We start from the raw sequence: 23,868 nt of genomic DNA, 5'->3' as shown, positions 1-23,868 counted from the left end.
TGCTCCTAGAAATGTTCTTGTTGTTCTGTTTGTTTATATAACCCCCTTCTCCCTCCATCTGATGAAGAATGAGCTCTGCTGCTTAATGCCAGCTGCACACAGGATGGTGAGAAGAATGACAGACCCCAAAAGGGGGCTGAGGGGCGGGGGACAGAGGGGTGAAAGAAATAAAGGGAAAATAAACAGAGTTTTGCCTCTGGCCATTTGCAAACAGCTTGTGAGATCCTCACATCACACACATTGTTGGGTAGCCTGTGACGTTTCTGAGCACACAAGCTGTCATTTCCTCACAAGGAGTCAGCACTGCTAAACCCTTTCAGGCAACGTGGGTGGGCGCTTTAGAAGACACACTGTCTCATCCCATTCAGGAACTGCCCTCTGTCACTGCACTCCTGGCACGCTGGATGTTTGTTGTTTAAGTAAATAAACCGGCCGGTGTCTCAGGCTAGCTGTGAATGCTGTGTCCTCCCACTACCACCCTTTCCTGGCCACTCCGGGGAATGGGAGGAAAAAAAAAAAAAACAGCCAAAAGCAACAACAAGATGAAAAAGTTCACAGGGAGCTCCAATGCCACCCACTAAGTCACAACCTACAAATAATCAGTGACCAAATGGTGTCATGAGGGGCCCCAACATCCTGTCAGCACTCAGCCTTCCGATGGGAAGTCCATGGCGGAGGTGATTTTGAAACTATCTTTCCTATCTCTTTCGAAAAGAAGATTCTGGGAAACAGCCATCACGGGACACTTTGGTTTTCTTTGTTTGTTTTTTGGTTTTTGTTTTTTTCTTCTTGTTTTTCCAAATGAACCTTTCATGGTCCAAGTCAGTGGTCAACCTCAGCAAAACTGGAAGAATATTGTCTGAAGCCCTGTTGGCAGCCTGCCTCCTTCCTGGACTAGAGGTCGTGTTTGTGCAGAAGTGAGATGCAAAATCATGAATCTGCACCTGTTTTGTCAAGGGTACACAAATAAGAGTACAAAACAGTGTATTTTCTGTTTTACTGCATCCCCTCTGCCTCATTTCCCTCTGTCGATGTTAATCTACATCAGGAAAAACAATGTCTGACACAACAGAGATTCTCTCCAGAACTAATAGGGAGTTTTTATATCAGCTGGAACAGCACATGGTTTTTCATGTACTTTTGTTTTACAAATCCATGGGTATTCTCTTCACTCAAATGTAGACACCAAAGTAACTAAACTGGCTGACTAGCCACCCTTAACTCCATAAGTAGTCAGTGAGAAAAAAACAGCTTCCAGTAACTCCTCTTCAAATTCACCATCTCTGTGATTTTGCTTCTCTCTCCTTCTCTCCTCCCTACCCATCTCCCCTGCCTATACCGGGAGCCTGGGGAAGCTAACAGGATCTACAAAGTGCAAGAGATTTAACAAATTGAATGGCTTCTTCACCCATTGGTCTTTGCGCCTATCTGCTACCTGGGAACAGAATTTCTAGCTGAAACATTGTTCTGAATGAATTTGTGCCTTCATTGCACATAGTTTGTTAAAGGAAAAACAATGAAAGGTGCCAGGGATCACAAGGTTTTTCTCCATTATGTCCCTCCCCAAACATATTCACTTATTTTGAGAGTGAATTGATGAACTTCAACCACCATGGAAGAAAAAGTCTGTCACCAGATATATCATGCAGGTGAAGACCAAGGCTAAACTAAACACTTTAGTGAGTGCCTAGCAAAACTGGCTTTCCAGAAGTGTTTGATTCAGTGAAGATGCCATAAAACATGAAATAGCCATAGCAAGTGGTGGTGGTGGTTCATCGCTGTCCCTCGACTCACAATACAATTGTTCATTAATAAACTGAAAAAGACACTTCTCATAGTGATCAGCACCTCTCTCCAACAGAGCAGGGCAACAAAGCTAAGCCCACGGGCTCGAAAGGCTCAGCCCCTCCCATTTTTCAGAAGAATAAGCACAGGCAGGTTACTGGAAGCTTCCTCTCTGAGCCTCAGGCCCATGCCTCACTATGACACATCACTATGCCTCACCAAAGCACATGAATCCCCGGTTCCCAAAAGATCAATGATCCAAAATGTAGAGGTAGTTTCTTAGATAGGAATTTCTCCTGAGTTCAGCAGTTTGGCATCAGATGAACTCTATCAGTCTGAAGTTGACACTCTTTCAAAAATAAAAACAAACAAACAAACCATCCACAACATAAGCATCACCTTTAGGAATAAGACATACATGTATTCTACCCTTCCTAACTTCTTTACTTTCCCACAACTTTCACCTTGATTGCATTCACTTTGATTCAAATCAAACAAACAAAAAGGGATCCACACACAGACAATATGTTTCATTCAATATAGAACTCTAATAAAAGGCACGAAGTAAATCTCAGCTCTCAGGTTTCCTCAGGCACCAAAAAAGTCCACAGGTGGTAGGTTAAGCCACTACTGGAATTAATGAAGGAAAGCAAGTAAGTGAAAGAACATAAAATAATATGGCCCAAAGCACTCTTTGAAATCATGCTGTATTTTGAAGTCAAGCTTCCACAGCTCTGACTACAAATCACTGGAATAAACATGCCTCTCATAGCAAGATGCAACTCCTTGATTTGGTGTCAAGATATCTACAGTCCTTCCTCTTGATTGTTTCTTGTTCTGTACTTCAGCTGACAGTCAGCCTGGGAATAGCAGGGTACAGCGGGTGGTTCATCCACTTGCTCCTCACCCCCTTCAGAGCAGGGAGACACTGCTGTTCCCAGTGGTGACATCCTGACTGTGGAAATCTTGAGGGCTTCTGGTCCCCTGCCAAGTTCCTGTCTCGGTGGCAATGGGGACTTCCTCTCCTGATCAAGCATGGAAACATCCCTTTACTTGCTCTGATTCGATAGCTCATCATGAGGCAGAGGTCCCTGTCCCTTTCCAGAGGCCAGATCCTTCAGCATCTTCCAGCTCAAGATACAGTGGGAGCTGCGGAGTGACCTAGGTAGCATCTTACTCTTGTGACACACAGGACAGAGCTAGCCATTTCAGCGTGCTCACTGGGAGCCCTAGTTTTGTCTGTGGACAATTCAGAGGAGGAAAAATCCTACAACTGTCTATATAGCCTTCCTCACAGCCAAACCACACAAGTTATTAGAAACAGCAGTGCTAGCCATCTCATGGCCCATCTAAATGTCTGCTTACTCCCTACTTGAGCAATGCATTTCTTTTCTCTTTTATTTCTTTTCCCTCTTATCTTTTCCCCTTGCTATTTTTTTCAGTAAATATAGTGCTTTTCTGTCAGGTACAGCTCTGCTCTGGAGAATGACTGTAGAATAGAAATGTGCATACTGCATGTCTCACAGATCCAAGTCAAATGTACTGTGTGTATCCCCTGGCCTGGCAAGCACAGACTGGCAGTGGGACACCAGGCAGAAAGCCTATTCTCTGTGTATATCACCGAACAAACTTGATATAGAGTGGTTTAGAAACACAGAGACTGTTCAGTGCTGTGTTCACACAGACACTTAATAGGGCAAAGCTGCAATTGAAGGCTGCAGTAGTGATGTTGAATACTAATGAGATAACATGTAATTTAATCCCAGCTGAATTTTGGAGCTGCTGTTTGTTGGAATAATCATTTTCATTTAGCTAAACCCCAGATTGTACTGACAGAGTAAATACTTTATTTTACTTATACCATTTTGAATGAAAAAGCAAACCACCACAGGAGGCTACTATAAGAAGTATCGTGATATTCTGGATTTTATTCCATGCATGCAGAGGAGACTGGAGTGTTAAGTAACTGTGCTTAAATTGTCACACAGGCACACAAAGGGAATGTCTCTCCTCTTTCCCTCCTAACCCTGAAACAAAGTTTTATAGAAAAGCAAACCAACACAGAAAGTATGTCTGTAAATCCATTTCAATTTAATTAACACTGTGCTAGTTACAAATGCAAACAGGTTCCCAAGCAGGCTGTTTGGCTGCCCCTCCACTCTGTGGATTCAAGTTTGACTCCTTGCTTTGTTCTAACAGAACAAAGAGAGCAAAGAACAATGTGACCCTGACCCTTCTTTACCCCTGCACACACAAACGATCCCTTTTAATATTCAGACGAGCTGTGACATGAAGAGGGCCCATGAGAACAAACACCTGTCACTTCTTCGGCAGCTCTTTGACCAGACACTGCCTATGTAGTTTTGAAACAACTTTTATATTTCTGAGGCTGTTTTGTCAGGAAGGTGCCAACACTTGCTTTCTCAGGACATAGCCTGTCCTTCAGTATGGAAGCATGCAATGCACTTTCCCTTCCCATCATGCCACAAAAATGCTCTCCACCTGCAGCAGCAATTTTGTTGCATGGAGAACCCACGACATAGCCTTGGAGGTAAAGAGAGTCTAATATTCCTGCTGCAAGCTTCCCTTGAACAAATGCCTTTGGACCGAGTTGGGCACCCCCAGGCTGTCCACCCATCTCTCTGCCTTCTCCCGAGGGTAGTAGGATTAAGCCCAGACCCAGCAGAGGGGGAGGCTGTTTGGGAGGTCAGGGGCTGTCTAGATGAAGGTTGGTCAGGGAACATGTCACGGGCATGGTGTGCAATTCACCTTTTTCTTTCTTGCAAGTATGTATGTGCACCAGTGACAGCAGGGGGGCACCATCAGGGCTGGCTCCCTTGGTACTGCCTGGATTGCAGCAGTACCCCCACACTCTCACCAGACCGAACAAGTCTGTTGTCTGGTGACTGGAAGTTACACTTCCTGCCCCAGACCTGTAGCCTTTCACGACCGAGTTATACGGAGTAAAGGAGATTTTTACTTGGCTTACTTCTGAAAAGCTCAGTAGTTGGCAGCAGGGTTTGGTAAGGCCCAAATATCTCAGTTACATTACTCCTGACTGATATTTGCCTAAAACACTTCTTAAAACCCTTCAGTGCCAGGAATTCCTGGACTTGCCTGATGATCCATGCCGGAGACAAACTTACTATAAGAAATGCTTTCTTAAAATGAGGTATGAATCTCTCTTGATATGATTTATACCCATTTGTGTCCTATCTCTCCTGGACGCTGAGAGGAGATTACTTAAAAGACAGATGTAAAGTGGGATGGAAACCCTGCCCCGCTAAGTGCAGCATCACTGCGTCTGCTCTGTAACTCTCATATCAGGGGACTGACAAGAGCTTCCTCTGCAACTCTGGAGTTCACAGCAAGAGTTGGTTTTGTGTTCATACTTTCTTCCCAAAAAGGAGCTGTGCTGCTGTATCTTCTCCTGACAGAAGGCATGAAAACAGTCAAAAAAAAAAAAAAAAAAAGGCAGAGAGTGGGGTGTGGGAGGTAGGAATTTCTAAAACTGTCAGTGGTAGGCCTTGAGAGTGATGTGGTCTGAACAAGATGGCTTTCTCCATGTCTCTCAACCATCTGATGGAAAGCAATGGATGCAGGTGAACAAATCAGGTTATCAGAGGCTTTGGAAAGCAATGAGAACTAGGCAGTTATGTATGTTTGAGATTTTTCAGTCAGTCTTGGCTCTGGATTTTGACAAACAGTTGCAGGAACACTCACAGTCCTTGCTTGGAGGCAGCAGTAATAAAGCCAAAACAAAGTCCTTATGTCAAAATGGTTTTCAATGCCTCATATTCTATCAAAGGCTCAGGCTATAAGAAAGATAGGCCAGCTCTTCAAAAAAAAAATCAAGAGTCTAATTCCCACAGAAACCAGACATGTCATTGAAATCAATGGGAATTTGGTACTAAGCACTTATGAATAGCTGAGTACCAGTTAATATTCTTCCCAGCCACAGTCTCAGTGAGAAGGTTTTTACTTTGTTTTCCTACTTAAAACAATGAATTTTTGACATTTTTCCCATTGCCTTGGTTCCCAGAAAGCAATTTGGACTTTTCCAGGTTAGGTAATACGACAACCAAATATTTATCACATTGCATAAGCTGAGTCAGAGCTTTTCCTTTCAAGTAAATGAATGCATTTTCAGAATATTTAGACACAGCTCACTGCTTGCCCTCATGTCAGAAATGAGCTCTCGCCCACGATGAAACACTGAAAAAAGATTACTTTTGTGGTTTAAAGTGACAGCATCGTCATTTCTCCCACCCAAATGAGCAAACTCCCGGCATCCCTTGGACTGGCTGGGACACCATATGGAAGCAAGCTGTCCAGACACTTTCAAGAGAGGAGGTGAGCAAATATCTGTCTTCCAGTGCTGTACCTATGAGTGTACAGGAAATGTGTGAGCAAGGCTGTTTGCTCACGGGTGGAGGTGACCGCTCTTGACTGGCTCTCTCCCATGCCAGAGCCCAGAGCCCAGTACTGTGGGATGTCTGCCATGCGTGTTGCATGTGACATACACATATTTCTTCAGCAAGGGTGAGTACCCTTCTAATGAGTGGATTCCTGCAGAGAACAGTCACATTTACAAATCAAAGTGTGTCATCTGTTAATAGTTGCTCCTCCAATCAGGTTTCCCCTAACAAACCCAGTCTCCAAAATATTTACTTCAAGTCATTAAAAATGCACAACAAATTGCTTGTATATTCGGAAGGAGGGTAGCAGTTCTGGCAGTCTTTACTCCAGTTCTGTTTGTGCTTCACATTTTCTGCTTCTACAGAAATTAGAAGCCACACAGGAGAATGTTTATGTTCCAACCAAGTTCCCTAAACCTCAGCACTGATATCAGAAACATTAAAGAATTTTAAAACTGTGCACCATATTAACGTTGTCGTACAATTTTTTGGCTCATGTGAGTGGGAGTTAAAAGAACCCCTTTCTCCATTGTGCAGATCAGAGAGCTGAGAAGAGCAAACCTGGGTGGCACTGGTTATTGTCTCTTCGAAGACTGAGCTTCAGAGTTAGAGAAGTTGTGCCTACCTCCAGCTATGCTGAGATGTGCAAAACCAGCTTCCTAGCTCGCTTTGGAGATGATGCTTGACCACCAAACATCACAAAATGAAGCAAGTGACTAAAACAGCTGTGATAGAAGCTAAGTTAGATTTAAGAGCATCTGTTTCTCATTCTTTTTCACTCAAAAATATTTGGATTAAGACTTTTCCTGATTTTTGAACAGAAGTTGAGACCTGATGCTCTTCCTCTTTTTGAAGGGAGATGGTGCTCCTAGCATTAAAAGGCAGGCATCAATGAGTGACTGAAAAGACACCACAGATACTCCTGGTCTGTGTTTTCAAATGTCCACTAAAATATGGCTGAGAGACATCCAGTGTTCCTGGGGATAATGGGCAACAGATCCTGGGTGGCAGTAAGAGCAATATATACATTCCATCAGAAATCTGAAACATGTAAACAGACAGACAGAAATTGTCAGAGGGATGTGAGAAACTTGTAAATTAACAACAAATGCAGGGAGAGGAAGTCCAGAACAAATGCACTGATGTTTTTCACAACCATGGAGGAGTTTAATCCACTGGTTTAAAAAACATATGGTACACTAAACATTAGATGGGTAATAGGCTGAGAGATACTTGGCAGTGGCCCATGGAAATATAAACACAAGGCATTTGTTTCATTGTGTTTCTTTTTCTTTAAATATTTACTTTCTGTGCTTTTCCAGGATAGAGTTTTTCATCCCATATGCATACCAAGATACCTTTCCAAAATCAGACTGATGGGGCATCACACTCAGAGTTACTAATTTTGTTCCAGTGGACCTTTGTTGTGATTTAGCCTTTTTTCCTGAAGGAAAAATAGCATATCCATCTTCTCTCGCCACCCACCCAAGCTGCTCACACTCCACCACTGTATTTGATACTCTCATCAGCAAAGACTGTCAATAACAAGGACTGGATGAGTTTGGAAAACTGCAGCTGCTTACTCCTACCCTTTTGCATAGTCTGAATCATCTAGAAAGCAGATAGGCTCGAACTTCATGGCTACGTGGATCAGGAAGGCAGATACACATCCTTTTTCAGTTCATTCTGATGCTGGCAATTATGTTTTGGAGGCAACTAGGGAAGTGCTCAGCTCTGTGAAACTCTGTGACATGGAAAAAGAATGGGAAATTAGAAAAAGCACTTTCACCAGTATATCCATTTCCAGTTTTGGCATGTGCTGCAAGTCTTGCTCTGTGGATTTTCAGTGCCAGGCAGGAAGACTGGATGGATGTCTGTGTGTTTGAAAGGATATGTCATCTAAGACTTTGGATATCTCAGGACACATGGGATTTGGGGGGCAAGTGAGGGAACTGTGAGAGGTGGTAATGCTACCTAGAAAGTCAGGAATTCACACAAGGTCCTTCCTTGTAGTTCTGAGATTCCATCGCTTCTCTTATCCTTTCACTTTTCTGAAATCCTTCATGCAAGGTGGAATTCACCACTTTGTGCATGAGGGCCACAATTATCTTTTGGCCACTCCACAGAAATATCAAGCGGCTATAGGAACATTTATTTTTAGGGTCTTCTTACTTTGAGGGGAGTTGTCATGAGTCATAATTAAGGCAACAGCAAGTCAGAATTAAGGCAACAGCAAGAATTAAGAGCAGACAAGGGGAAAATATTGTTTTTCTTTTTCCTTACTATTATTATTATTTTTTTTTAATAATAATATATCCATTTTCTGCTTACACTAACAGAAAGTCCTGGGATGGCACTTAAGTATTTATCTTGTGTATACCACAGCAGGTAGACCCTGTGTGTATGGCCATGAAAGGAGGTATATTTGACAGGCCAACAGACCAGAAATATTTGGGAGGGGACCTTAAGGGGGATTGAGAATAGGCTGGTTTTGTTTTCTGATTTATTTATTTTTGGTAAAATTTACTTATCTTACAATGCTTGCATTTTTTCTGAGATTGATACACTGGCAGAATCATGTTGAGTGATGCTGAATCATTTCAGTAGAAAACTGCAGATGCAAGTCAAAAAAAAACCTGTCAAATTCAAAACATGGTCTGAATGTCTATATAATGGACAATTTCATAACAAAGCTAAAGACCCTTTAGTGTAACAGAGATGCATATCTGGAGTAAGAACAGGTGTTGGGAATGGTAAAAGGAAGAAAATTCATTTTGTCTGTCGAATGATTCCATACATGTTGGGAAACCTTCTTTAGTTCTTCTTTAGTTAAGCACATTCTTCCATGGGGTTAGTTGACATTTTTCAGTGCAACAAAGTCTTGCTTGTATACATATTTTCTTTCCCTTTTTTTTTTTTTTTTTTTTTTTTTTTTTATAAAGAATATTCAAACAACACTTAGCTGATGTAGATATTACTCTATTACTCTGTCAGTTAAGAAATAAAACTTTGCTTGTGCTGAGACTGGAAAATAAGTGAATGTCAAATAAACACAGAAGAAGTACATTTGATAATATTTATTTCAACATTCTTCATCCATATCACATCTTGCAGAGAGGAAAAAAGTTAGTTAAAAGAAAGGACTACAGAACATATTTAACTCCACAGGGGGTATTTCTTCTTCCCTGTTGCCTTTTTCATCTGTATCTCATAAAAGTTGCAAGATAATCTAGTCCTTTCTTCTATTGAATTTATGGACAATTGCAGAAGTCATAGCAAAAGTGGTTTAGCTGATGGAAAGCTAAACATTATAATGTTCATACACAGGCAGAGGAAGCAGGAGGGAACGTTGCCCAGCAACAGCCATGAACACTCATTTACTAACACTTTAATATTTCACCACTTTTTTTGGCTCATCTTTCTCTTGGATAGTTTCTTCATCTGCAAAACATGTCTCCCTTCACAAAAAATATATGTGGTGGGAAGAATAAAATGATGTAACACTGTAACATTTTGCTTTTAAAATTGCGTTTAAGATAATAAAATAACAAATAAAAAGCATAAATAAATAATAAAAATACTAAGTTTTGATATTTGATAAAATGCTTTTAATACAAACAAAAGAAAAGTTGTGTCTCTATTAGTTATATGTAGTAATTATTTTGCTTCTCAACAGGTTCTCTACCATTTTATAAGTTTATCCATTCTGTAAGAATGTCTTAACATGTCTCAGATTTCTATGCATACATTTTTAAGGTCCTCTAAAATTATTATAATTTTTAATATAAAATATTTTAAGTAATTTCAACATTTTTTAAAATTAGCAGATAAATAATTATTGACTATAACAAACCTAAACCAGAAGTGTACAGATGAATTTTCCAAAAGTCTGCTCTTTCACTGGTAATATACAACAATTTTGACATAGGACCTGATCTTAATGCCATTTATATATGTAACATGGGTATAAATATGTGAAGAAGAATGCTTGGTTTAGGGCAAGTTCAAGTTTAGGTCTTCTCATGCACTTTTTCCACTGAGGTTCTTGGTAATTTTACCAAGTTTCATTATGAAGCAGTTTGGTGGCTCTGTTTCCACCAGGCCACTTGCATGTTGAATGCAAACTTCAGAGCAGAGATGTGTGAAGATGAGGCCTAGCTTCCCAAAGATATTAGGAGGAAGGCTAGAGGCACAAAAGAGACCTTACATATTTGGGATATTAGTAAGACTACTGTCTTACTTAATTAGCAAAACTGCTCTTTGATCCAGACAGATCAGAGTCTACCACTTAAGAAGAAGACAGCAAACTGCCTGAGTCGTGACAGCCCTTCTTGGTAAGGTCTTTTGCCACTGACATCTCAGCAGTGTGGTGGAACACCAAAGATATGCAGAGGAATAAGCAAATCTCTTATCTCTCAAGATCATACCTTCAGAGCAGGGCCAAGGCATTTTGGTTGCTGATGTGTGTTATTGGGCTACCACCCAAATTCTCAGGCTTATCATTTATGGAAATACTAATTTGTACCAGATGAACCCCTTGTTTCATAGTTGTTACTAGAGAAATACAAAGTAGTTTGGCACTTCGGTATCTAGGCCCACCATGCATTGCCACACTGCCAAATTGCATTTTTTCATCTCATTATATGATGCTCATTCCAATGACATCATATAAGCTGGTAAGATGCACAGCATGAAACTGAGTTGAAAAAGGAAGATCAAATACAGGTTAAAATTTGGCTGTCATATGGAACGCATACTAAATAAATAAACACTAAATTCTCTTTTCTTAAAAAGTGTAAACTCTACAGAGAGCTTATTTTGAGCTACATGCTGAGTATATGTTAAAACAACTCTACAGGGCTAATTGAATCATTATTTAGATGTCTATGGATGTTGGAACTGTAAATCCAAACCAAAACTCTGTTTTATTTTGTGTGCAAATGATGCAACTTCTAGCATAAATTAAATGCCATTTTTTTCTTTGATTGTTGCTCAGATGTATTTGGACCATATGTAGGGAGCCTACTGTATCCTAAATATAAACCCTATAGACGCTGCGAAGAGGCAGGATTGAAGAATGTGCCAATAGGCACGAGAAGACTAATCACTGTCAGAAGGACCAGGAATAACAGAAAAGCTTACAGAACAGCCCTGTCTACTTTTTCCCATAATAAATTGAGTCAGTCTCCCAGGCTGCCATCCACTTCTTCTATCTTTCTCCATGGGAAATTGTCTCTGGGAAAGGGGTTTTTCTTAAAGCGAGTTATAAAAGCCATCAAGAAAATCATTTCACTCTTAGCCGCCATTGACAGGCAGTTGCTTTTCTGGAGGGAGCTCCTGCAGCATTTGTAGATGCTGTTTCATGCTGGTGTTGCCAAACCATCTGCATTCTGATACGGGCAGCTTGTGAATGTCAAGCTAATTAGCCAAGGCTAATGTCTGGTTTCCTGTAGAGAGCTTTTGTGGAGTAATTACCTTCCTTGAGGTCAAACTGCTGTAATTACAGGTCTTTAACTAATCGAGATAAACAGCCTTTGAATTCTTGCAGTGAGTCAGTCAATCGTTCTAACGGACTTTTATCTTAACCTACAACAATATAGGGTATTATGACAGGTGATAGCAATGCTTTTTGTTTATATGGGATCTAAACAATAACAGATTTCACTAAAGCCACATAAATCATTAACATCTATTAAAGTCTCTGCCTAGGCATATGAGCAAAGTTATTGTTACTTGCTTTTGAAGGTAGACATTCATATTTAAATAAACCAGAAAGTAGGTATTTTCACAGAAGTAGAGATAACAGGAATAAGATCAAGAAGAAACTGCTCTCACTCTAATTTCTTGCTCTTTGCCTGTTCTTATTCCTTTCTTTTAATAGTAATACCGAATTGTTCTTTGAAGCATAGTAACGAGGTCTTTTTAAAGTAACAACCTTCCAAACAGCCCATTTCCCCACATTTCCCCAGCTTGTGTGTTTTCCTTCCTCTATGTCCCCTTTGCTCCTCGCACCTTTCCTTGAGGCTCAGATATTTTGGGCTACTATGGGAATGTTGTCTATCTAACTTCATTATTTCTAAGGTTAAATTTCTATAGGATTTCCTCTTCAGAAACTGTTAGTTGCTTTACCTCCCCTTCCACCTCTCTAGGGTGAATAAAGACACTAATACAACATTCTCTTTTGCCAATAAACAAATAAATAAAATCAAAACAAACAAGTAAACCAACAAGAACACACCAGAACCCCAAAACTCCAGTACACCAAGAGACTGCACAAATGAAGAGAGTGAAACTGGGTATGAAGAGAAATTAATGGAGGTTTTCCCATCATCTCCTGCATGCTTCAGCACAGTTTTGAAGTGCATAACAAGTTTAGGTAACTTGTTTCCCTTATTTTAGTAATCACTGTACTACTCGATTACTAGAAACACGTGTAAGTTTGGTTTGGATTCCTGCCACAGGTCATAGCAATCTATTAGCTAACTGCCCAACAAGGAAGAAAAGAATACCCATACTGCTGCTAACACTTAATTGATTTTTTTTTTTTGGTATCTAATCAATTAAATTTGCATATTTCTATTTTTTTCTTTGTTTGTTTTAACAAACTGAGTAAAGCGTAATTAAAGCTTTACAGCAAATAAAAAAGTGATTACAATGTTAGGAACTCTGGCATGGTAACTCATGATCAGACAATATTCTGTTTCAGGAAAGAATATGACCTACATAAGGAACTAGTTTAGCAGAAATTTGGTAGTCATGTATGTAAAGTGACAAGAAACAGCACTTTAGTTTTATTAGTTTTACATACATGACACTCAGTGTGAATCTGCTCTTGCTTTTTGTAATCCCTGTCTCACTCTAAGCCCATGTGTAAAACTGCAGTGCTAATACTGTGATGACTTCCCTCACATAACGATACCAATAAGGGCTGGTAAGGGGTAAACAACCTCTTATTAATCAGCTGTCTACTCTTTTCCAACCATTTTTCCAAACCCAGAACAAAAGTCTGACTTTTCATCTACACATTTATGCGTGTACCTTTGTGTGTGTGTGTATTTTACAAAAATGTATGTTTATGTCTATTGTGTCTATTTTTTTCATTCATTTTCTGCTACTTGAGTATCTGTTCATGCAATGCTATGGACAAGCTATAATCCAAGGACCCCAAGCAGTACAAAGATAAAATGTGCCTGGCATCAAAGACTCTCCCTGTGAAAAGATCTGGTGAGGTCAAGGGGTATATGAAGCAACACTGAAAGTTGTCCTCACAGTTCAGAGTTATTTGTTGTGGAATCTGACTAACTACGGACAGATATTGCCTACAAAGTAGACATCTGCTAATGAGCTAGTCATTTCTGAGTGTTTTCATACTCAGCAGCTATCAGGTCAATATACAGTGTGGATTAGGGAAAAAATGGTGCTTTTAAAAAGTAGATTCTGGAATAGTCTGATATCAGCCCACAGAAGGCTGATTTCTCTCCATCGTTTGTAAAAGGACCATAGAGACCACACAGTAAACATATATGGGGATAGGAGTGGAGGAAGAGAGCAATTCTCTCCCTTCACCATCCCTACTGTGCCTGTATTGCAACAATAAAGCATCCTCAATGACTGCTTTTCATAGCCGCTATGTTCAATGAGACATTGGGAACTTTTCTGCATTTACCCTTTGGCAGTACTTTGCCATTGCAGGACGCTGGCAAAGCATTGCAGCCTCACACTGGGGACATATTATATTCACATTACTTTAAAGCTCCCTAAAGTTGCCAACACAGGCTCTGTGCCTTACTAATGTGCATTGTTCAACAGCAGCCGTCTTGTTCCAGCCTTTCACAAGCTATGCACTGTGGTGACTCTTCTGCTGTCTTTCCCTTCCCACCCCATATACGCTTTCAATCACTGACATTATATTCAAAACAAAAGTATTCAAGAAATTAAAACCAGAATGAATTCCTCAAGTCCAGGATTCAGAACCCAGTTGTAAATGAAACATCTAGTTGTCTTTATACCATTAAAGTGGTATAATGGTAAATAAGAGTTCTCATTTAGAGAGTGATTCATGTGCCAGGATAGAAAGGAGGCATATGCACAATGATCCAATTTGAGTCAGCTGTACTAAAATGTTCCAGTCTTTGACACGTGCATGAGTTTCAGCCCCTGCAACAACTTATTTGGGACTTTTAAATAGACAGGGATTCTAGGCAGTCAAAGAAACAGAGGAAACAATACTGCAGCATCCACGTTAACAAGAAATGGGCTTGATTATGAAGATCTGCCAAGAGCGAGATTTTTGCGCATGACAAATCTGACTCATCCATGGCATAAAAATTCTCTTGTCCTTTGGTGACAGGGGATGAAGAACTGACCATGGTTAGTGCAATTGTAAAAGCAAAATTAATTCCAGCATTTTCCAGTATAACAGCAAATTCCCAGAGTATTTCATCTGGAAGCAGCCACAAAGCTCATACAGTGACTGAATACAGTCTTTGATTTCAACCCATCTGCCTGCTGGCAAAACTGAGAGCCCCACCAAATGTATAGACCCACGAATATCACACAGCACTTGAGGTTTCTTCTTTTAATCTGCCTATGCCAATTCCAAAGAAAACCTATGAGTCTATTGTTCTCGAGAAAACCCTGGGAAAACACAGCGAAAGCATATTTCTAAGTAGATCCACTAGCTGGGTAAGTAACTCTCCACTGAATTACTGTTATTAATATAAGAAGAGTAAAGGTTTAATAGTTACAGAAACACATTAACAGAGAGATGAACTGGAACTGATTCTTTACATCTGCTCTGACTTTCCCCTGGTTGTTAGGAACCTAACACCTTCTCTCTTCCTCACTTCACACTTTTCAGTCTCCCAGAGGTACAGGGAGACTTTTCCCACTTCTGCAAATCTGAGTAGAAGGTGTTGTGTGTGCAAAGTAGTGTTTCTAAAAGAAAAAAGATGGTGATTCAGTTTCTGGGAGCAGAAGGAAGTGCTTTTGTTTAACATTGAAACAGGTGTCCAGGCATTGCATTTATAGCCTGATACACACTTTTAGTCACAATTCACAGTAGAAGAAAACACTAAAATAACATGTTTTTCTAATTTATGGACATCAAAATTGAGAGTACAATTTAAAAGGTGCAAGTAGTTATTTGTCCTTTCCATTTAGATAGTGTATTTGAAATTCTCAAGTTCAGTCACATCTGCGTTTAGCTTTGTATTGAACCAGATGTTTGTCTTGTACCAACCGTGGACAAAGGCTGCATCTCTTCAAGTTTGGGACTCTCTTAAAGTCATTTCATTATTATTATTATTATTATTATTATTATTATTATTATTATTATTATTATTATTATTATTATTATTATTATTATTATTATTATTATTTGTGCTTGCTAGTTTGTTTGTTTCCTCAGTGGAATTATAGCTATATCATAGGCCTTTTCCTGCTGATAAGCTACTCCTAGAAGATGCTTCTGAGTAAGCAGGATGTTTCCCTGCGTACTACACTAAAATCTTACCTCAAATGTACAGTTGTTTTTTAAGCCACAGCATAGAAGTGTACATTCACAGTCTTGGGTGTGGAGCATGTATTTATTGGCAGAGGTACTAAATGACTAAACTTAATGCTCAGTGCCTAGTGAAGTGAAAACTTCTAAGAGACATTTCTGAATATCTCTAAGCTCTAAGACAATTTGCTTTGCTCAAAGGTAGCGAGTTGTGAAAATTTTACTTGTTATCTTCCTGGAGTCAATACTTATTTGGGGAGCTAGCACTTAATTTGTGTATAGTCACACCTGCCAGAATGACCCTCTGAAACTCACACCACTCCTGAACAGAGTGTGTTTGAAAGCCTTCCAGAGTTTGGCCAAGGACCCCATCAATCACAGGAATGACAGGGTGTTTGGATAAGAGAGCTGACAGGCTTGCTCTCCCCTTCTGGTGTGCCCTCCCCTTCTCACATCTTAAACCAAAAGTCCTTGAAAATACACCAGCTGTTGTTGGGGAGTAGGACCTGACAACAATTTTCCAACTGTTGTTTCGAGAATGTGGTAGAGATTTAAAAGCCACTGTCACTAATGAAACACACAGAACACAGCTCTGTTTCTCTCATAATCAAAGAAAAGGAAAAAAAACGGCCAGCTATTGAGAACACTGCAATTAAAAATAAAAGCTGAAACAATAGCTTTGGGCAAATGTGATGTTGTCACCGCACATCCTGCTTTACAAACAGTCCACGCAGAGTGGGACAGTAATGAAAGGTCCAAAACTGGAGACAATACCAAGCAAAGCATGCAAGCTGGCATAGCCCAAGTCTGCCTCCAGTGGGCAGGCTAGAGTGAGGAGAGGAAGGAAAGCAGTGTGTTGACACATAGATCCTCTACCGTAGCTTTTTCACAGTAGCTTACCATAGGGAAGTGGAAGACAGCTTCCAAGAAATATCTTGCTCTCTGGGTGGGCCAGCCCCACACCACACATAACTTTATTGCGTAGGGCTGCAAAGTTCAAAGGAAGCTCTGGGAAAGGGGAACTGTGGCTCACAGTGCTGAGCCCAATCTGCTGCACCACACATGGCTAAAGTACACACTATCAGTAATCAAGGGAAGGACCTCCCTGAAGCACAAATGGCAGTGGGGTACCCTTCTATAAATATCCTGAGAAATAGCAGAGTTTCCTTTTCCAGTTGCCCGAGTGACTCCACCTCCTTTGATAGCTTGCAAATGTTTCCTTGGTTTTAGTAGTTACCACCGTCGCGTGCGCTGTAGATCAAAAACAAGTGCATGGGAAAAGGGAGCTAAGCACAATAGGCGTGGGTTGAATTGTATGCAGTAGGAACTGTTTTGGGGTTGCGGTTGTTCCCTTCCCTTTTTTTCCATCCTTCAAATCCCTTTCCTGTTTCAGTTATGTTCTGATTTCCTATACTCAGTCAGAGCAACTTAATGCCAATTCCAGCTCTCAGCCCCGAGGAATTAAACCCTCACACACAGATTGATAAAAGACAGTTTTAACCTGGCCCTTTTTCTCCTGCAGCAGGGAAACAGAATCCTACAGAAACCTTCAAGCTAATTCAGTACCACCTGTAAACCTCCCTGGCATTCAATCAGTCTTTCTAGGGCTGCATATTCCATTCTGAGCTTTAGATTTGGATGGTGATGACCACAGTCCATAGGAGAATTTGGCCTGATACCTTTCCATCAATCATCATAATCACCATTCTGGTTTAGAGTCTAGCAGAATTCTGTGAGGTCACGTCTATTTAAAATGGTGCAAAGCGCCAAAAAAAGCATGAAATATGAAAAATATGCCTAACTACTTACTGACTACTACTACTAACTACTAATTAGTAACTACTTACTACTAGATATACTTGGGTACTTTAGAAGAAGAAACAGCAGGGAGTTCCCCTGGAACTATCTTTGTTCCCTAATGTAAAGAGAGGTAGGAAAATCAGTAACAATATTGCATTTACAGTATCAAAGTTAAATCAGATGTTGCATATGTTAGAAAATTGAAGAAAAAAATCAACAAATTACTTGTGGTCTATCGACAGACCAATTTATGATCTGTTCCTTGCATGAGGTTACAAGTGAGGAGTTAGGAGACCCACTGCTAAACATTTTCATTCAACACTCCAATTATTCTTTCTGCTTCTGTGCAAATCAGATACACTAATTCATTGGTGGATCAGCTCTAGGTAACTCTTTATCGCCCTTGAACAAGGTACCAGGGAGTGCAGAATCTTCAGCATGTTGTCTACTGTTTTTGGATAACTAAATAACTTATGGCTACTAGATTTTGTGAAGCTTACTTTCATCTACGGACTTACAGTAAGCCCTAAATAAGATTTTTCTATCACTCCTCCAGTTCTTTTTCATCAGTTCCTCTTTTTATTTTATTTTTCTTTTCTATTTCTGGTGGATACACTATTTCACACTGTCTTGCTGGCTATCCTGATCACAGGATGGTTTATGTTGTAAGGGATTTCTGGAGGTCATCTCGTCCAATGCCCCCTGCTCAAGCAGGGCCACCCAGAGCAAGTTGTCCAGAATTATATCCAGGCAGCTTTTGAATAATTTCAAGGTGAGAGACCCCTCAGCCTCTCTTGGTAACATGAGCTCTGTCACCTGCAGAGTAAAGAGGTGTTTCCTCATGTTTTGACAGTACCTCCTGTGTTCCAGTTTGTGTCTTTTGCTTCTTGTCCTGCACTGGGCACTGTCCTGCATCCAGTCCCTTAGGGATCTTTGTGGTCCTTCATTGGACTCTATCCAGTATGTCCATGTCTCTCTTGTACTGGGTAACCCAGAACTGTCACCAGCACTGTGCAGAGAGGAAGGTTCACTTCCTTCAACATGCTCCATCCATAGCGTACTAACAGATGACACTGGAGGGAAGGGATGCCATCCAGAGGGACCTGGTCAGGCTTGAGAGGTGGGCCTGTATGAACCTTATGAATTTTAGCAAGACCAAGTGCAAGATCCTGCACCTGGGCCAGGGCAATCCAAAGCACAAATCCAGGCTGGGTGGAGAATGGATTGAAAGCAGCCCTGATGAGAAAGGCCTGGGGGTGCTGGTTGATGAGAAGCTGAACATGAGCTGGCAATGTGTGTTTGCAGCCCACAAAGCCAACCACATCCTGGGCTGCATCAAAAGCAGCATGGCCAGCAGGGTGAGGGAGGTGATTCCCTACCTCTCCTGTGCTCTCATGAGAATCCACCTGGAGTAGTGTGCCTCCAGAAAAGCTGGGGAGGGACTTTGTCAAGAATTGTAAGGAAGAGGGAATGGTTTTAATCTAAAAAGAAAGAAATTTTGATTAGATATTAGGAAGAAATTCTTTACTCAGAGGGCAGTGAGACACTTGAACTGGTTGCCCAGAGAAGATGTGGATGCTCCATCCCTGGAAGTGTTTAAGGCCAGGTTGGTTGGTGCTTCGGACAACCAACTAGTGAAGGGTGTCCCTGCCCATGGCAGAGGCATTAGGATTGATCTTTAAGATCCCTTCCAATCCAAACCATTCTGTGATTCTATGATTCTGAGGTGACATCTGATAGGATATGGGGAAATGACCTCAAGTTGCACGAGGGGAGGTTTAGATTGGGTATCAAGGAGAATATCTTCACAGAAAGGGTGGTTAGGCATTGGAACAGGCTGCCCATTGAGGTGGTGGAGTTGCTGTCTTTGGAGGTATTTAAGGGACATGTGGACATGGCACTTAGGGACATGGTTCAAACGTTGGACTTGTAGTGTTAGGTGGATGTCTGGACTTGATCTTGAAGGTGTTTTCCAATGTGAATGATAGTAGGATAATATGATTCTATGATCCTGTGATGTGGACTTAAAATATTTAGAAGCCCTGTGATGACTTTGAGATTCATAGAATCATAGAGTGGCTCAGGTTGGAAGGGACCTTAAAGATCATCCAGTTCCAACCCCCAAAAAGACTGCATTTTGGGCAAAATCTTCCTCCAGTTGAAGATAAAATTTAAACAAAGGTATTGTAGACCACTGCAGCTCATTCAACTCAACCAGTTAATTAAAAAAAAAATTTGCATGCTGTTAGGGATGGAGTTAATCTGGATTCATATATAATTTATACAGAGGAATGGCAGAAAGAGAACATACTTTAAAAGCTCCCATAAAATATAATGCAGACCTTTCTGACATCCCCTAGTAATAGGGGATTATTATATCCCTATTACAGAATGGGAAGATTCAGAAGATTTATGAAGGGTTCTTGCCTCTTGCTCTATAGTCACCTCACACTACTGCAGAACAAGGTCCTGATCAGCACAGCAGATCATTTTCATCATGGTGGATTAGGTGGAAGGGTTGGGCAGTTTCTCAGATCACATCTGAAATGTGTTTGATCACATCTGAAATCTGAAAGTGTTTCTTTTTCTGTATAGGTCAGATATGGAATTAGAATTTCTTGAAGATAGCTTTACGTCTGAAATTTCTGGGGACAAGCAGTGAAGACTCACAAGAATTACCTTTAAAAAGGGAGGTTTCCATTATTAATAACTTACAAGAACAGTCCTCTCATGTCTTCTGCCTGTTATGATGACATTAAGTCCTACAAAATGAGATAAGGTGATTTAAGGCCGACCTTGAATCTACCTCTGATTCCAAGCTCCAATTTTGCCTCAAATATTGTCTTGAACCTACTCCAAGTCTGCCTGTTTGGGCCCCATGTCTTCCACATGGTATGCATATGTGGTAGATCGTTAGGTAGAAGTAGTGATAAAAATAGGCCTGTTAAATATCTCTTTCATTAGGTACATCCTACTGAACAATCACATGGACATATTAAAGTTATTACAGAAGATATTATATACCTGCAAAATAAATACTGCTTACAAAAAGTATAAATTAAATACTCTTTATTATTACTCTTTGAGCAAGCTTTCTAGCAAAGCCAAGGTCTTTTCAGTTCTCATACCCACAAACTTTCTTTCATATTTAGCAGGAAAATAAATAAATGGCAGATGCCAGAGATCTCTTCCTAGAAAAACAGTTCTCCTTGGCTCTGTTTTTACCCCCAAGCCATAATACTTAGATACACATTGACAAACTCTATCCATTGCCATACTTTATCTATGCCAGAATTATCTATGCTAATACTGTAACTTAATCAGAGCTATATGGCTGCCATTTTTTTTTTTCCAAATATATTCACAATACAACCTTGCTAATAGGGACACTTACTGCTGTAAAATCTCTTCTACTGAGCTCAAAAAGCTTTCAGGCTAACATGCAAATTCATCACAGCACTTTAATTCCTCCATTACAAGAATATGATTATCCTCATATGAGAGCACACCTTTATGAGCATATTTCATTCCTGTGGCCAAGGTACAAAATCTTTTTTGTCCCTTACGGAAGTTAGCACAGCTTTTAGACAGATTTATTATGGCATAACTGGCTTCTATTCATATGCTTACTGCTGAACAAAGGTGTAGTAGAGACAAAAACCATCTTTAAATACTCAAAAGGGCTTAAAGTTTTGTACCATTGAACTTAATACTCCCAGTATCAGTAAAGAGGTTGTGTAAATGTTTGTTGGATAAGGAACTTCACACTTTAAAATGAAGTGTTCCTCTACAGCTTTTGCTGCATTTATATTTTTCAAATTAAGTTGGCCAAGGTTTTTTTCTGCTGTATTTCTACTTGACCCATGGCCTTGAAAGAAATACTGTAAAGGAACTGAAATTCTATAATCATTTCCCCCTGCTTTTATATCACTTTAGTACTTAAAAAAGATAGAGTTGATAAAAAACATAGAGGCCTTCTAAGGTTTCCTGCAGACATACTTTACAGGTTTGATCATGATGTATTTTTCAGGTACAGTTACTCTTTTCCTCAATGGCTCTGATGTTATCTTCATCCTGTTATAGACTCTTATCATTGAGGGATGAAATATCAGTTGATCTCCTTGCAAGAATTACATGCTCTGTCTTTCCATGGAGTGAACCCGGTTATGACTTATACTTTGTGAATGACCTTCTAACATGGAAACAGCATGTGGGTAGCAAATGGAATTAAAAGGGTTATCTTCAATTAATGCTAGTAAAAGAAAATAAATTAGAGGTACCAACTGCTTCAGTCTGGTTTACAAACCTACCTTAACTCTGAGTTGACCATCTAATGTGCCTTTTTTTGAAGAAGTCATTGTAGTAGAAAAATCTAATTTCCCTTTGAGTGAAAGTACAAATGCATAGAGAATATGTTAGCTGAGCCACAAAAATCTAGATTAAGAAGAAGAATCATCAAACTGCAGAAAACATCTTTATGTGATGTTTGGATAGAGGTTTTCAGCTGTGATGGTGCTGCTCTGACCTCAGCATGGATTTCACTGGCCTGAGAGAAAAGGGAAAATTGATTATTTTAATTGGAGAGATGAGAAGAAATGAAAAAAAATAAGCTGCATGGGGAGCTTACTATTTTAACACATATTTTAATTTCTACTATCTATAATATATTTAGAAATTCAGGAAAAATTATCCTATTCTATAGATTTCTCCTTCAGTGAACTTCTGTCTCTTCTGGCTTTTTTTTTTTTTTTTTTTTGGTTTTGTTTTTTGTTTTCCATGTGTTATCTCCTTCATAGTGCACCAAGAGCACTTAGAACAATGACGAACACACAGTTTCAAGTACACTGACATTGGCAATTCACATTAGTACAGAAGTGTATAGGAGAGGAGAGAAGCCATAGGGCTTCTCTCCCTTTTTTGGGGGGGCAGTGAGATGTATGTGAGTACAGGAGTCTGGATGCTTCTAGGATAAACACAGTGTGAATAGCACAAATTAATTTTTGCCATTTAGGGCTCAGGTCACTCCCTTTTTCCTACACTCCACCTTAAACCACTCAGTTCTTTTTCAGCTCTTCCCCTCCTGCTTTCCTTTTGTTAGGTCATTCACTGGATTATAGCACCATTTTGCTTTAGGAAAATACACACAAAAAAATATTAATAAGAAAAGGAGGGCACACTTGCCTCCTGTCTTTGAAGAAAGATGTGCCTCTTTCCAGGACATGTCCAAGCACCAGGCTCAGCACAAGAGCAACTCTCAGGAATTCCCCAATCAGAGATAACCTGGAGACAGTATAGGGACTTTAACAGACTCTTCTGACTTGGAAAAAAAAATAATCAAAAAGAAATATTTCTTTCAAAAAGAGAGAAACTATTAATTAAGAAAATAACGGTGCCTTTTTATTGCTTTGGTCAGAGTGTAGCCCTTCCTTTCTTTCATGAAGTCCCTCAGGACTGTTGTGACACCCCTGGATTGGGAGTGCTAAATCAGTGGTAATTACTGTGCTATGTAGTGCCATAAGGATCATATAACAAGTGCAGTCTCAGAAGCTGTTAACATCTTCTCCGAAACTCCATTTCAGTAAGGTGCTCACTGCAAATCTTTGCTTTAGTCTTTTAAAATGCGTGTGGATTTTTCCCTTGGCACATTCTCCCCAATGGTACAATTCATATGCTAACTCCCAATTTGTGTTGATTTTACTGTACCTTTTATGTACTTTGGTTTGCCAACTACACAGCTTGCCATAACAGAGCTCAGTATCTATTCTGACCCATCAAAAAGAAATCTCTTTGTAAACAAATAAAGCCAGACTTGAGTTCACATGAATTTCATTTTACTTGCATCGTCACTAGTTGTTGTTATTGTTATTGTTGTTGTTGTTATTATTGTGACATTGAAAAAGATGACTTTTGTGAACACCACCAAGAGAATTGTTGCAGTCATATCCTACTGGACTGTAATTTTTTGAGATTCCCCAAGGCCCCTCGGCACTTAATCCTTCATGAAATAATATTACAAAGTTTTGTTTTGGAGCTGATTATTCACTTGGTTTTAAACTTCCTTTCTACATAGCTTTAGGATAATTTCCTGCCTGATTTTCTTTCTGATAAGTCATAAACCTGGTGTCCTGACTGCATACTAAAATTAAATGCCTCTTCACACCTGGGGAAAGAACATGGGATGTTCTCTTGGTCAAATTAGTTTGAAAAATTACATCCTACCTTCTTAAATTCCAGCCATACATTCAACTGGATATAGTACTTACCACTTTCTAGCTTAAAATGTAAAAATGCAGTGTGCTTTTTAAACAGCTGTTACACTCCACTCTCCCTCCCCTCCAGGTGGCTGCACTTCACTGATGGGTA

The sequence above is a fragment of the Aythya marila genome (genome assembly GCF_965140915.1).
Source record: "Aythya marila genome assembly, chromosome: Z".
NCBI classification, from domain to species: Eukaryota; Metazoa; Chordata; class Aves; order Anseriformes; family Anatidae; genus Aythya; species Aythya marila.
The sequence above is the reverse complement of the archived record's forward strand: the minus strand, read 5'-3'. Positions refer to the sequence as shown.